The sequence below is a fragment of the Zalophus californianus genome, chromosome 3, assembly GCF_009762305.2.
Source record: "Zalophus californianus isolate mZalCal1 chromosome 3, mZalCal1.pri.v2, whole genome shotgun sequence".
NCBI lineage: Eukaryota > Metazoa > Chordata > Mammalia > Carnivora > Otariidae > Zalophus > Zalophus californianus.
The window spans coordinates 135898450-135911876 of NC_045597.1; positions in this window are offsets into that span (position 1 = coordinate 135898450).

The window sequence follows — 13427 nt, forward strand, 5'->3', positions numbered from 1 at the left end:
TGCCCCCATACATACATGCATGCAGCTGCCACCTTGATGGACAAAGCCAGAACTCTTCCGTTAGGCTCCTCTGTTCCCCTGTGTGCTCCCATGCTGTGCCTGCGCCCTTACAAGTTCATCAGACACAGCAGCTCACTACACAATGACAAACCACTTACGAATAAGCTCTTTTGACTAACCTGTCATCTTACATCGTTGAAAAACTTTAAATCCAGCTACCTTACTGATAACGGAGAGCCCGACTCCATTCCCCGCAGTTGCCTTACAACTTTAAGTATGATCTCAAAACCACGAGAGGATCTCTCGGACATCCCGCCAGACAATCCAGACTTATTTTTGTGATGGCTCCTGTAAACAAAATTTCCAGGGAAACATAGTAACTGGGTGTGCCACAATTTTCCCACACAAACCAATGGAGGCATATTCTTTGCTCACTGTGAAATAGCCCAAGTGGCTGAACTCACAGCTCTGACTAGTGGAGCTCACACACTGGTGGGAGGGGAGAACTGCTACCCTATTGACAGAGATTCTGGAGTCTGCCGTGTTGTTGGCACAATTCGGAAATCTCATGGATTCTTACCTTTGGTGGAGATTCCCATTGCTAATGGGCTCATAATCGCTAACCTATTAAAAGCTATTCACCTCTCTTCTAAAATTACCATTATTCACTACTCAGTTGATACTAAGGCAATTAATATTATATCTTTAGGAAACCACAGGGCTAACAGAGCTGCTGAATATGCAGCCCAAAACAGACCACCCCCCTTACCCTCAGTCCACCCAATTTTTAACCCTACCTTTATCCAGGACTGGTACTATTAATTATCAGGCAAATGCCCTCCAACCTGAAAAAGATAATTGGATACAAAAGGGTGAAAATGATTACCAGATGCATTCTTTTGTAGCCCCTTTTCTTTTAAACTTTTGGCTAGCACTTATCTCCCACCAAATGGGACACATGTGTGAAAATTAATGAAGGGAAACCTCACTAGAATGGAGTTGGGAGGTTCGGCCGGGGTGGGGGGGGGGCCGGATCTCTCACACTCTACCACTCCTTTTCAATTGCAGACCCAACAGGAAGAGACTACCTTGCAAGTCAAAACTACTTTACTATCCCAGCAGCTCAGCTAATGAGAGACAGTCACAAATCGGCCAATGAAAAGCCACTATACTTCAAACTCCCAGTGTACTCCAATGGACTTTTTGTTTGTAACAGCCTTCCCAACTTCCCCCTCCCTCTATAAAAGAGCACTCCTCTCCTTTGCTCGGCAGACCCGCCTATAATTTTGCCATAAACTGCTTGTCCCAAACTGCAATTCTCTGCTATTCCCATATAAACCCATTTTTACTGGTAAAATAACTTGCAGTTTATTTTTAAGGTTAACATATGCAAACAGAATAATTGAGGAACTAAAAGACAATTGGTTCTGCACTGGCATCCACAAAACTTCTGACCAAATTATTTCGCAGTGTACTTACTACTTGTAATCTTACCGAATCAGCATACCCCCAAAAAGTTCTTCTAGGCCCACATTGCCCTTTGTGGCACTTCAGATGGATTTTATAGACTTGCCCCCAGCCTTGAGCTATTCTCCCTGTCTGGCTACCATCTGCCTATTTAGTGAATGGACTGAATGCTATCTGACCAGATGTGCTAATGTTGCAACAGTGGTAAAGAAATTAATAGCTGAGATTATTCCTCATTTTGACATTCATTTATGGGTTGAGTTGGACCAAGGAACTCATTTTACAGCTGAGATAAACAACCTGCTTGCAAAAACTCTGGGGCACTCATTAAAATTTCACACCCCATATCAACTTCAATCAGGGCAAATGGAACATCAAAATCTAGACTAAAAAGGACCTTAGAAAAGATTTGTTAAGAAACGGACTTCAATGGCCAGAAGCACTGCACTTGGCCCTTATTAAGATCCAGAATATTCCAAATGGGAGACATGGATTGATCTCTTTTAAAAACAGTGTTTGGTCATCCAATGCCTACTGATATCTCTAAACCTTTCATTTGTGGATTAAGTGAACCATTTGATGCTATGACTAACTATATACAAGAACTACAATTTGATGCTACGACTAACTATATACAAGAACTACAATTTGATGCTACGACTAACTATATACAAGAACTACAATTTGATGCTACGACTAACTATATACAAGAACTACTATGCTTGAAGCATATCACCAACAGGTAAAAGAGCCATGGCCTCCACCAACTGATGAGCCACCCCTTCTGACCTGGAGGCTGGACATACATCAGAGTCTTTAGAAAAAAAAATGCACCGGAGCCCTGCCTAAAAGGAGCTTATGAGGTGCTGTGACCACCTACACTGCCATCAAAATAGAAAAGAAACCCTCCTGGGATTCAACAAGGCACACTAAAATAGACCCAGATCATCACTCACAAGACAACTGGGAGATGACCCCTACAGGTGCCCTGAAAATAAGGATTTGTAGGGCCCAGTCCCAGGCCTCAGAAGCAAAGGGCACCATGACATAGACAGCTTTTCCCAAGAAACTTCTCTTTCACCTACCCTTCCTTTTTTTTAAAAAATATTTTATTTATTTATTTGAGAGACACACAGTGTGACAGAGATAGCAAGAGAACACAAGCAGGAAGGAGAGGGAGAAGCAGACTCCCCGCTGAGCAGGGAGCCCGACACGGGGCTCGATCCCAGGAGCCTGGGATCATGACCTGAGCCGAAGGCAGAGGCTTAACAACTGAGCCACTCAGGCGCCCCTACCTACCCTTCCTTTTTAAAAAGACCCCATGATATTGGGGCACCTGGGTGGCTCAGTCAGTTAAGCCTCTGCCTTCGGCTCAGGTCATGATCCCAGGGTCCTGGGATCGAGCCCCACGTCGGGCTCCTTGCTCGGTAGGGAGTCTGCTTCTCCCTCTGCCTGCCGCTCCCCCTGCTTGTGCTCTCCCTCTCTCTCTCTGGCAAATAAATAAATAAAATCTTAAAAAAAAAAATCTGCTCTTTCTAAAAAAAATTAAAAAATAAATAAAAAGACCCCATGATATTAAAACAAAACACCTTTCTTTTTAATACTTTTTCCGCATTTATACATCATTTAATAGAAGGCAGACTTCTAGAGAATGCTATCTCTATCTTATTTCCCTGCTCCGTTTCCACTGTGGGCTCTTCTCCAACCCATGTCTTCTTACTAACTCTTTTTCAACAAGTTGGTTGCAGACCAAACACCCACTTATGCCAGTTTACCAAACATTAATCAGTCTGACTGTTGACTATGTCAACATCTAGATAATGCAAAAAACACGTGGAAATGGTCTTTGTCCCTGCCGATGTAAACACCTGAGAGACTGAGCCTGGGCGAAGGGTAAACAACAAGGTGTGATATCCATGATCAGAAGAAAGTCACTTTGCCTTTTTCTCTAGTGAGTTATGTGGGCCTCAAAAATCTCTACAGAAGCTCAAGGACCATCCCTTGTCAGGGTTAAAACAACAGCTGAAGATTTTTCCCCTTACACTGAACACAGACATGCCACTGGACTTCTGGGTGATATACCCAGCTTGTATTACAACCAAACTCTCTGGTTTGATGCTGAAAATGGCATTTTCAAACTTGGCAAGGAGATTAAAAATAATCCTAGCATAAAAGTTTGCCAAATCACCCAATGGTTTACGTATCAGCCTTGTACAAGAGGCAGTAGCTTGGTTGCCTCTCTTGTTAGACTGCCCAATCTAACCTAACCTTGTCTGTAAAATCATACCCCTCTTTTAATTTTATGTGGCAATAAAGTGTATAAAAGGTTCCCAACTAAATGTTCAGGACAATGTGGACTCATACCTGGCTCCTTTTGTCACCAAACACTCCACCCTAAATGTCAACGTACAAACTTGGGCTCTTTTGCTCGTAAAAATTATGGCACATAATTATGCCTGTTGAAAAATCATAGAAATTCTGCTTGTACATCTCAAGTCCTCCTTCTTTTCAGCATTTGGGGTTTTTATTCCCAAATCTTGGAGATTATGAATTAGGAAAGGCAATCCTAAGTCTCCCTGCGTAGTGGAATGAGAGTTCAATACCACTACACAAACTTTGAAACTACTTCAATCAGAAGTTAACAGCTTAGCCTCTATGGTACCCAGAAATTGTCATGCCCAACATACAACGGCAGCGCAGCAAGGGGAAACTTAGGCAGTCACTGGTGAAAAAATGTTGCTTCCGTGGAAGCTGGGACTTCAATGGGACAGGTAATACCTAACTTCAATCTGTTAAAAGAAAGGATTAATATTTTCAGCAGGTAAATGAAGCACAGACATTTTATTGGACTGATCTATCTCTGGGGTTGGGGGGCTAATTTAATGGGGTGTGGAGGAATGGGCTCTGAATTGTTCTTCTGTTTGTCCTCATTCTATGTTCCTTTTTCTCTTTGCAGATCTCTTACCACTCATTTACTAACTCAGTTTCTCTCTCCATAGTCACCAGCTCAGCTTTTCCTATGTGAAACTTCCAGGGAAGTTTCAGAGGGAACTGGAGGGGCCCGGAGCAGGCCACCCTAAAATATGCCACAATGGCATATTGGTTATTTTGAACTGAAGCTATTCGGGAAACAGCCAGGACATGGACGGACCTTCCCCTCTACCCCCTGAAGGCAGAAAGTAAGTCTTCCTGGTGAAAGGTACCTTCCCTGTACTAAGAAGTAAAAAGACATCCTTATCACCAGGGACTTTAAAGTTGTAGAAACAAACCTTGTCCCTTTTTACTAATCTACAACCTCAGTCCAAATTCTTAGAATTCCTTACTAATGAAAGCTCCCAAACATCCGTTTTCTTTAGCCTGTCAATTCCTCTCAAATTTATTGTCTAAAACGTATAAAACCTGCCTGCCTTGGTGATTTCTTTGGGTGTCACTTTCATTATTGGGTCTCCATGTGCACACAATAAATCTTGGGTTTTACTTCTGTTAATCTGTCTCATGTCAATTTAATTCCTAAAGCAGCTGGAAAAACCTGACAGGGAAGGCAATTTTTTCCTTCCCTACAACTGCTTCCTCTAAGGTATTTTTACCATAGTCTTAACAACCATCATGTTAACATATACCTGAAAAAAAATCTAATATTCTCTCCAGCTTCTGGACACAAAGCCTTTGACCAAAAAGCAAAATGTTGATACCATTTTTTATGTGTTTTCATATACTTATTCTCTGAGTATATATTTGGTGAATATATTTTTGATGTGGTAAACAAAGGCAGAAGAAAAATTATTGAATTTCCTTACTACCTGCAGCCCATTGCTGGGTCCTTGAGAGGGGCAGAGTGATACTCCTCTAGGAACTCAACTGCCTCGATGTTGATACTTGGCTAAGGGCAAAAGGCAATCTTAGCCCAACCCCCAGGACTTGTAAGACTGTAACATATATAAAAATCCTTTTGGAAACTTCCTTTATCTCTACCCACCAAGATACATGTTGGCAATCATCCCCCAAGCATATGACCCATCCATACACATCTGAAGGGTCTCATGACTGAATTTCTACTAAACAGTAATAATGACCCTTCCCAACAATAGCTAGCCCCCTCAGGATCCTGGAAACCTTGTTTCCAAAATACCTGGAAGGCTTACACTATCCCTAACCCCCTCCCAACTTGAAAGTATATAATGGATCACTCCTCATGACCCCACTGCAGCTTGTTCTGCCCACGGATCCTGTGTCTGTGCTTTGATAAAAACCACCTTTTTGCACCAAAGATGTCTCAAGAATTCTTTCCTGGCCGTCAGCTTTGAACCCTAACGTCTTTCCTACATCACTGTGGAGAAAAGAAAACACATTTTATTAAACAGTTGGATTGTGGGGTGTCTGAGCAGCTCAGTCAGTTGGGCATCTGGCTCTTGGTTTCAGCTCAGGTCCTGAGATCTAACTCTGTGTCAGGCTTGGGCTCAGGGCCTAGTCTGCTTGTCTCTCGCCCTCTGCTTCCTGCGCCCCGCCCCTCCCCCCTCCCCCCCCCCCCCCCCCCCCCCGGCTCGTGCTCACTCTCACTCTCTCCTTCAAATAAATAAATTAAAAAAAATCTTTTTTAAAAACCATAGTCGGATTGGTTTCTGGGAGAATGAAGTTGCTAAAATAAACCTCAAGGTTTTTGCTGGGCCTTTCTTGGTACTTCTACAGAAGTTACTGTTCAGCTGAACACCTTGACATGCTCAGGTGGAAAGCAGCAGAGCTGCAAACAGGGGTCAAGGGAGCTGAATAATACTGTGTGTACTAGTTAAGATTTTGGAGCTCAGGGAATGGTCTAGAAGGGAGGAGGAGGAAGACAACCAAACAGGAGGCTGGAGCAGAGTTGTAGAAATGGTTGAGAGACTATTTTAAGGACGGCTAATATTTAATTTTAAATTGTTTTATCCCAAACTTTTGGTAAAGTTGGGGTTTTAGGCAAAACGTGTATGAGTGGTTCTGATAAAATCCTAATACGGAAATAAACCAAAAAACAAAAAACACACCAACGATAAAAAAAAAAAACAAAAAACCAGATGCCATTTACTGAGGGTCTCGTACGTCCTGGGCATTGTGCTAACACAGACAGCTATACCATGTATATCACAGTCACTCAGGGAGACAGTATTAATCCCCCTTTATAGGTAAAGAGGCTGAAGCTCAGACAGTTTAAGTAATTCACTCAAGGCTACAGACCTAGTATATGGCAGGGCCTGGATTTGAAACCAGACGCTAGGCTCTTTTCATTACACCATACTGCTTTCCTAGAATCCTCCCTGCAGTGTCATTACAAAACTGCTCTAGAGGCTAATGGTAACTGACAAGAACCCCTGGCACTCTAAGGCGGCCAGTTCAAATGGAGATAACCATCCAAAGTTTTTCCATGTGTGAGTCAGATCTGTTTCCCTAGAGTCTCCACCCTTAAGTCTCCCATCAACTGTCTCAGCCACTCAGAACAAATCTAATCCTTCTTTCATGGAGCAGGCGCTCTACTATTTTGAAGATCTGGTATAAAATTCTTCTACCATGTCGGACCCCATAGTATATGCTTTCTAAGATCAGGCATATCTGAATATGGGATCCTATCTGAATTGCATGTGGCTTTATTACCACCCACCCAGAACATTACCTGGTACCTACAGTAGGCATTCAACATTCACAGAATGGATGAAGGAAGGCCAAATTTGAAGGGTATGGAGTATGGCTGGTGGAACGGCAAACATATAAAGGAGACACCACCCTTACTTTCTCTACATATCTCATGGTCTTACGTTCATCCTGCTTCCTCTAAGATATTTTCACCAAAGTTGTGACACGACCCTATTAACAGATACCTGAAAAAACTGTTAGAGGCACCACTTTCAGGTGCTGTTTCCACCCCATCCCCTCAACTACCTACACCTGTTTCCAGGTGGGTGCTGTTCTCCTTCAAGCTAACCTTGTGGGACTAGTATACTCTTTTAAAAAGAGACTGTTTTATCCCATTCTTTACACATATCATATTTTATACTGTTAACGGAACCTGGAGTGGATTGCCCGACAGAAGAACCAAGCAGCACTCGGAGATCTTGGAGGATAGGAGGTTTATTTATGCAGTGGGCTCAGAGGAGAGTGGTCTCCAAAGGTCTGAGGCCTGACCACAAACTTCTACTTCTGCACACTTGGTACTTTTGCAAGTGCACGAAGTGGGGCAGGGAGAAGAACCCGGAAGAGCCCTGGGGCAAGGACTGGGACTCTCTCGCTGGCTCGGCCGGCCATCTTAGGACACAAATTTTCCTTATCATTCCCCCCTTTGATGCCCCTTTAAACAGCTAGTTTAGAGGGCATCATTCTATTTGACTCTGAGGGTTGACCGCAAGGCTTGGGGCAAACACGGACTTAATCATAAACTTAAGAGCACACCAGGTAGAAGACCAGGACTGACTGGGGCCAGGAAAACCACGGTGAAATGTGCTCAGGAGTAGACAGCAGAGGGCCAGTAAAAGTGGGATCTATGACCTTAGGTAGAAGCCTCTGGGGGAAAGTCCAGTCGGGAGGGACAACAGTGTAAGTCCGACTCCCAAGATGAGGGAAATCACCCTGATGAGAGCCAGGGATCACGGTGAGCAGGTGTCCATCAGTAGGTGGGGTCTTGTCAAAGGTGAAGCCGGAGTGGGTTCGTGAAGTCTGGCTGGACTCTCCACTGTCGCGGCTCCTCATCCAAATGATGAGCTTTCTTCTTTCTTCCAATCTTTGACCCAAACTGACTCCCGTCTGGAAGGAGTGTACCTGAGACCCTAAGGAGATTGGGGCCCTCTCACAGGTGTACTTTTATAATTTATTTAGGGTGGCCCCCAGGGCCTGAAGCTGCTCCTTTATCCCTTTATCTCCAACCTGATGCAAGTTTCCTGGAAGGCTTCCCAAGCACGGGGGAGGCCGTCCATATATTAATTCGAATGGGGAGAAACCTGATGTCCCGGGCATGCAGTGAGCATGCAGGAGAGCTAGGGGTAGCAGATCTGGCCATGTGAGTTAGTCTCCTGGCAAAACTTTGCTAAGGTTCCCTTGAGGGTGTGAGTCATTCACTCTACTGTTCAGAGACCCCGTCTCCTCTTGCCTTGGGTTCAATCAGAGGCTAGTGTGTCCAGTGGGCTCAAAGGTGATCTGCGCCCTAAGCTTGGAGAGTATGTCTCGGCCCAGGAAAGGGATGGGGCAATCAGGCAGATAAAGGAATTCATGTCAGACCTTGTGGCCCCCGAGGTCACACTGGCAAGTCTGGCAAAAGGGCTGTTGTATCACCCGCACCCCAGTGGCCCCAAGGGTGGTCGCAGTCCTTTTGCTGAAAGGGACCACTGGGGAGGTGAAAACAGAGTGCTCGGCCCCAGTATCAACCATAAAATCACTGGTTGGCCCCCCACCTTCATTGTGACCGTGGGCTCATGGGGGCCAGGGAGGAAAAAGGCCAGTCCCCCTCAGTCTGAGTCCATTCCCGCAAGGCCTATGAGGTTCTCCTCTTGGGGTTCTTCCTTGTAGCGGCTGGGCATTCATTTTTCCAATGCCCTTTCTCTTCACAGTAGGCACACTGATCCCTTGCCAAGGGGGTTCTGGGCTTCCCCCCTTTCGGTGGTTGGGGTCTCCCCGTCTTTGTGTTGTCCTTTTCTTTCAGGGTGGCAGTGAGGAGGCTGACTTTCTTTTTCAACTTTTTGTCGGCTTCCCGTTCGGCTGTGACCTCCCTGTTCATGTAGACCTTACTGGCAATCTCTATTAGTTGGGTGATGTCCATCCCAGCAAAACCCTCTAGTTTCTGAAGTTTTTTTCTGATGTCTGGGGCGGCCTGAGCCATGTGAAGGAGGTGTTTACCATCTGTTGGTTTTCCTGTGCCTTGGGGTCAAATGGAATTTATATCCTGTAGGCTCCACATAGTCTTTCATCGTAGTCCCCAGGGGACTCCCGGGTTGTTGAGTGAAAAAGGATACCTGAGTCATGTTCATGGGTTTCTTGGCTCCTACCCAGATTCCCCAGAGGAGGGCTTCCTAGTACCAGCAGATGTGGGCCTGTTCCTCCGTTGTGGTGAAGTCCCATGCCGGGCGCTCTTTGGGTGTGGCCGCATTAGCCCAGGCAGCAGGGTTGATGACTCCCGCTGGTGTGTGCTTTTCCAGGTACTGCCGCGCACCTCTTATTATTCTCCTTTCCTCTGTGTTAAACAGGGTGCGGAGTAACTGCTGGCAGTCTTCCCAGGTTGGCCGATTAGTCTGGAAGAGGGATTCTATGAGGTCTACCATGGCCTGTGGTTTTTCAGAGTAGGATGGGGTGTTATGTTTCCAGCTGAGGAGGTTGGTGGTGAAGGGCTGATAATACATCATGGAACGGCCAGGTTGGACCGTCCCATCTTCATCACGCCTCTTGGGTTCCCATGTCTCTCACTGGCTAGATTTGTGGAGATTGGGGCTTTTGCTGATTTTCTTTAGGTCGCTTGGATGAGGTGATTAAGACCTTGGCCTGTCCCTGCCTATTGCAAGTGAATCGCACCCAGGGGGGAAGGGTCTGAGCAATTCCTAGCCAGGAGTCAATGTACGGAAACTGGTCAGGGTGTCCTGGTTCTCCTGTTAAGACTCGCCATAGTCAATGAATCATTAGGACATCCAATGTCCCTTCTGAAGGCCACCCGACATCAAAGGTGGGCCATTCCAATTCACATAGGGTTCTCAACTCGCCGGGGTTCATCCTGACTCCATAGTCTCCCAAAAACCCCTTTCTCTGAACTTTGGGGCTGGTAAGCAGTATGGAGTCTCCAGGTGATGTTGAGAGATTTGGTCAAGACCTGTACAATGCCTGCCACAAATGCGGGTCCATTGTCACTACGGATTGTTAATGGCAGGCCAAACCAGGGCACGATCTCCCACAAGAGGACTTTAGCCCCTTCCTGGCTTTGCTCCGTCCTGGTTGGGAAGCCTTCAACCCACCCAGAGTATGTGCATACTATTACTAGGAGATATCTAAACCCCCTGCTCGGCTGCACATCTGTGAAGTCTACCTCTAGATCTTCGAAGGGGGTTGCTCCCATCCTGTGGACACCTGGCAGGGGCCATGGTGCAGACCAAGCATTTGTTATGCATCATTCACTTGTTGCTCGGCATAGTGCTGGGAGCTGATGTAGTACTGCTTCTTGAAATGGGCCTCTAATGCAGTTTTTCCCAGATGAGTGAGTCGGTGGTGTTCCTTGACCAGATGCCCTCCAGTTGCTGTTGGAACAAAGATGCGCCCATCCGGCATCATCCACCATCCCTTTTCAGTCAGGGTGGCCCCCTCAGCCATGGCCCATTCCTTTTCATTTTTAGTGTAACTGGGTGGAGGGACGTCTTCCGGGGGTGTTCGCACCATGGTGAGGGAAGGGGCTCTATGTCCTCACTGGCTGCGGTCTTGGCTGCCTCATCTGCCAGACGATTTCCCCGCACTACGGGGTTGTCTCCTTTCTGGTGTCCCTTACAGTGCAGGATTGCTGCTTCCTTTGGAAGCCAGATGGCTTCGAGGAGTCTCAGTATCTCCTCCTTGTTCTTGATAGCTTTTCCTGCTGTGGTTAGGAGGCCCCTTCCCTTGTAGATGGCTCCATGTATATGTACAGTAGCAAAGGCGTACCGAGAGTCAGTACAGATGTTGACTTGCTTGCCTTCACCGAGGGTGAAGGCTCCGACTAAGGCATATAATTCAGCCCATTGAGCTGCCCATCCAGCTGGTAATGCCTTAGCTTCTAGGACTTCAGTGGTTGTGGTTACTGCATAACCCACTTTCTGGGCACCCTCTTGTAGGTAACTGCTGCCATCGCTGAACAGCGTGAGCTCTGGATTCTTTACGGCTTGATCCCACAGATCTGGACAACTCATGTGAACTTCATCAGCCACCTCGGAGCAGTCATGGTCTGGTTCCCCCTCTTCCGTGGGGAGAAAGGTTAACGTCCTTACTGTTTCGAGGGTGACCTGTGGGTTTTCGCAGAGGAGCCCTTTGTATTGTGCTAGCCGAGAGTTGGAAAGGAAGCGGTGTCCCTGTGCATTCATGAGGGACACAACTGCATGAGGGACCTTGACGTTAAGTTCTTGCCCCAGGGTAAGTTTGTCCACCTCCTTGATGAGTAGGACTGTGGCTGCCGGTGCCCTGAGGCCTGGTGGCTATCCTCCTGCCACAGGGTCCAGCTTCTTTGACAGGTAAGCAACCAGCAGCTGCCAGGGTCCAACAGTCTGGGTGAGTATCCTGAGCACTATTTTTTCCTTTTCAGTCCAGGCAAGGGGTTCTTGCTCTGTTCCCCTTAAGAGATCATAAAGGGGTCTTGCCATTGCTGAGAACCCAGGAATCCAGATGTGGCAGAATCCTGCAGCCCCCAGGAATTCTCATAGGCCCCTCTTTGTCTGGGGCTGTGGCAGGGAGATGATGACCCTTTTCCTCTTTAGCCCTAGTTCTCTCTTCCCTTGGGTGGGGAGAAAACCAAGGTATCGGCCCTGTAGTTGGCAGATTTGTGCCTTCTTCCATGAGGCTTGGTATCCCGAGTCTGACAGTTTTTTTCTGAGCCACTTAGGGGTCTCCGGGGGTTGCTTTTTAAACACACAGCTTCTGGGATATTCCCCCCATCCCGGGGGTTGCTTTTTAAACACACAGCTTCTGGGATATTCCCCCCATCCCACCCATTTTGATTCAGTGGGTTTGCATAGGCCGGACAGTATTACACCCAGTGCTCATCACAACACATGCCCTCCGTAATACCCCTCACCTGGCTACCCCATCCCCCAAATAGTTGCCTTTTTAACAAGGTCCTCCCAAGTGACTCTTACAAAGGAGGTTTGGAAACAATGTCTAAACCTTGCTGTTCAGAGTGCGGCTAGTGGACCAGCAGGATCTGTATGGCCTGGGGTATCTTGTTTAAATCGCCAGTGTCAGCCCTACCCCAGACAGACAACCGGAATCTGCCTTTGAACAGTGTAGTAGCTTGGCTTTTGATCTGACCTCTTCTTTGTTTTCATTTTAGTAGGGTTCCTCCCCCAACTTCCTTGCCCCAGGCCTCTCCAGAAGAGCCACTGTCCCCTGCCTCTCCCTACCTGAGACCTGTCCCACCCCTGGGGCATGCTCGCCCCAACCTCCCACCACCCAGAGACGACAGGGAAAGGTGGTCTGTGAAGCTAAAGAACCTAAACAGCTGGAGATCTTGCCTCGTTAGAGAAGGCTGACTTGACTCCCAGGTCCTCCGACCTGCGCAAATTCCAGATCCCCAGGCCTGTCTCATGATCTCAATTTTGGTTGCTCTGCTTTGTCTCCATCAAGTGTTCTGAAGCATTTCACACACGACTAGGCTTAGACACTTTGGCCAAATCTTGGAAATTTTTGATCATGGTCTCTAGAACCGTAGGTTTACTCTGCCCTGATCCCATGGTGATGTCCCCGTGTGTGGTGGCACAGAGACAGGGGCGGGGGGGGGGGAATGCCTCCTGAGATGAGGAGACCAATCAGATGCCCGTTTGGCATCCTGAAGGAGCTTCGGTGAGGCTTAGCCTTAGCGGTCTCAGCGTTGTGACTTACGATCAGAAACTATTCCGATCCCGCCATAGCCCGCATGCCATTCACCACGGAATCACAGACAGGCCCACTCAGACTCCGTAGGCTTCTGGGGACCTTAAGGGTGTCCGCCCATGGAGTCAAAGAATCAGTCCGCTTGAGCAAGCTGGGTTGGACTGCACGTTCACTCACACATTCACACTCCAGAAGTCATTACATTCCGTCCCTGGGAATCCCTACCTGTGAGACCTACAAGAGGTCTCTGGGAGGTGATCAGGCTCTCCTTCCACCCCAATGAGGGTGGGCCTGTCTGGGTCCTGGGGCCCCAGGCCTTACCAGAATCCGACATTGGGACCAGGTCCTCACCTGCCAAGTCTCCTTGAGTCCGGCAGGAACAGCGGAGCAGGGCCAGCCGGAGGCGACCGGGGCAG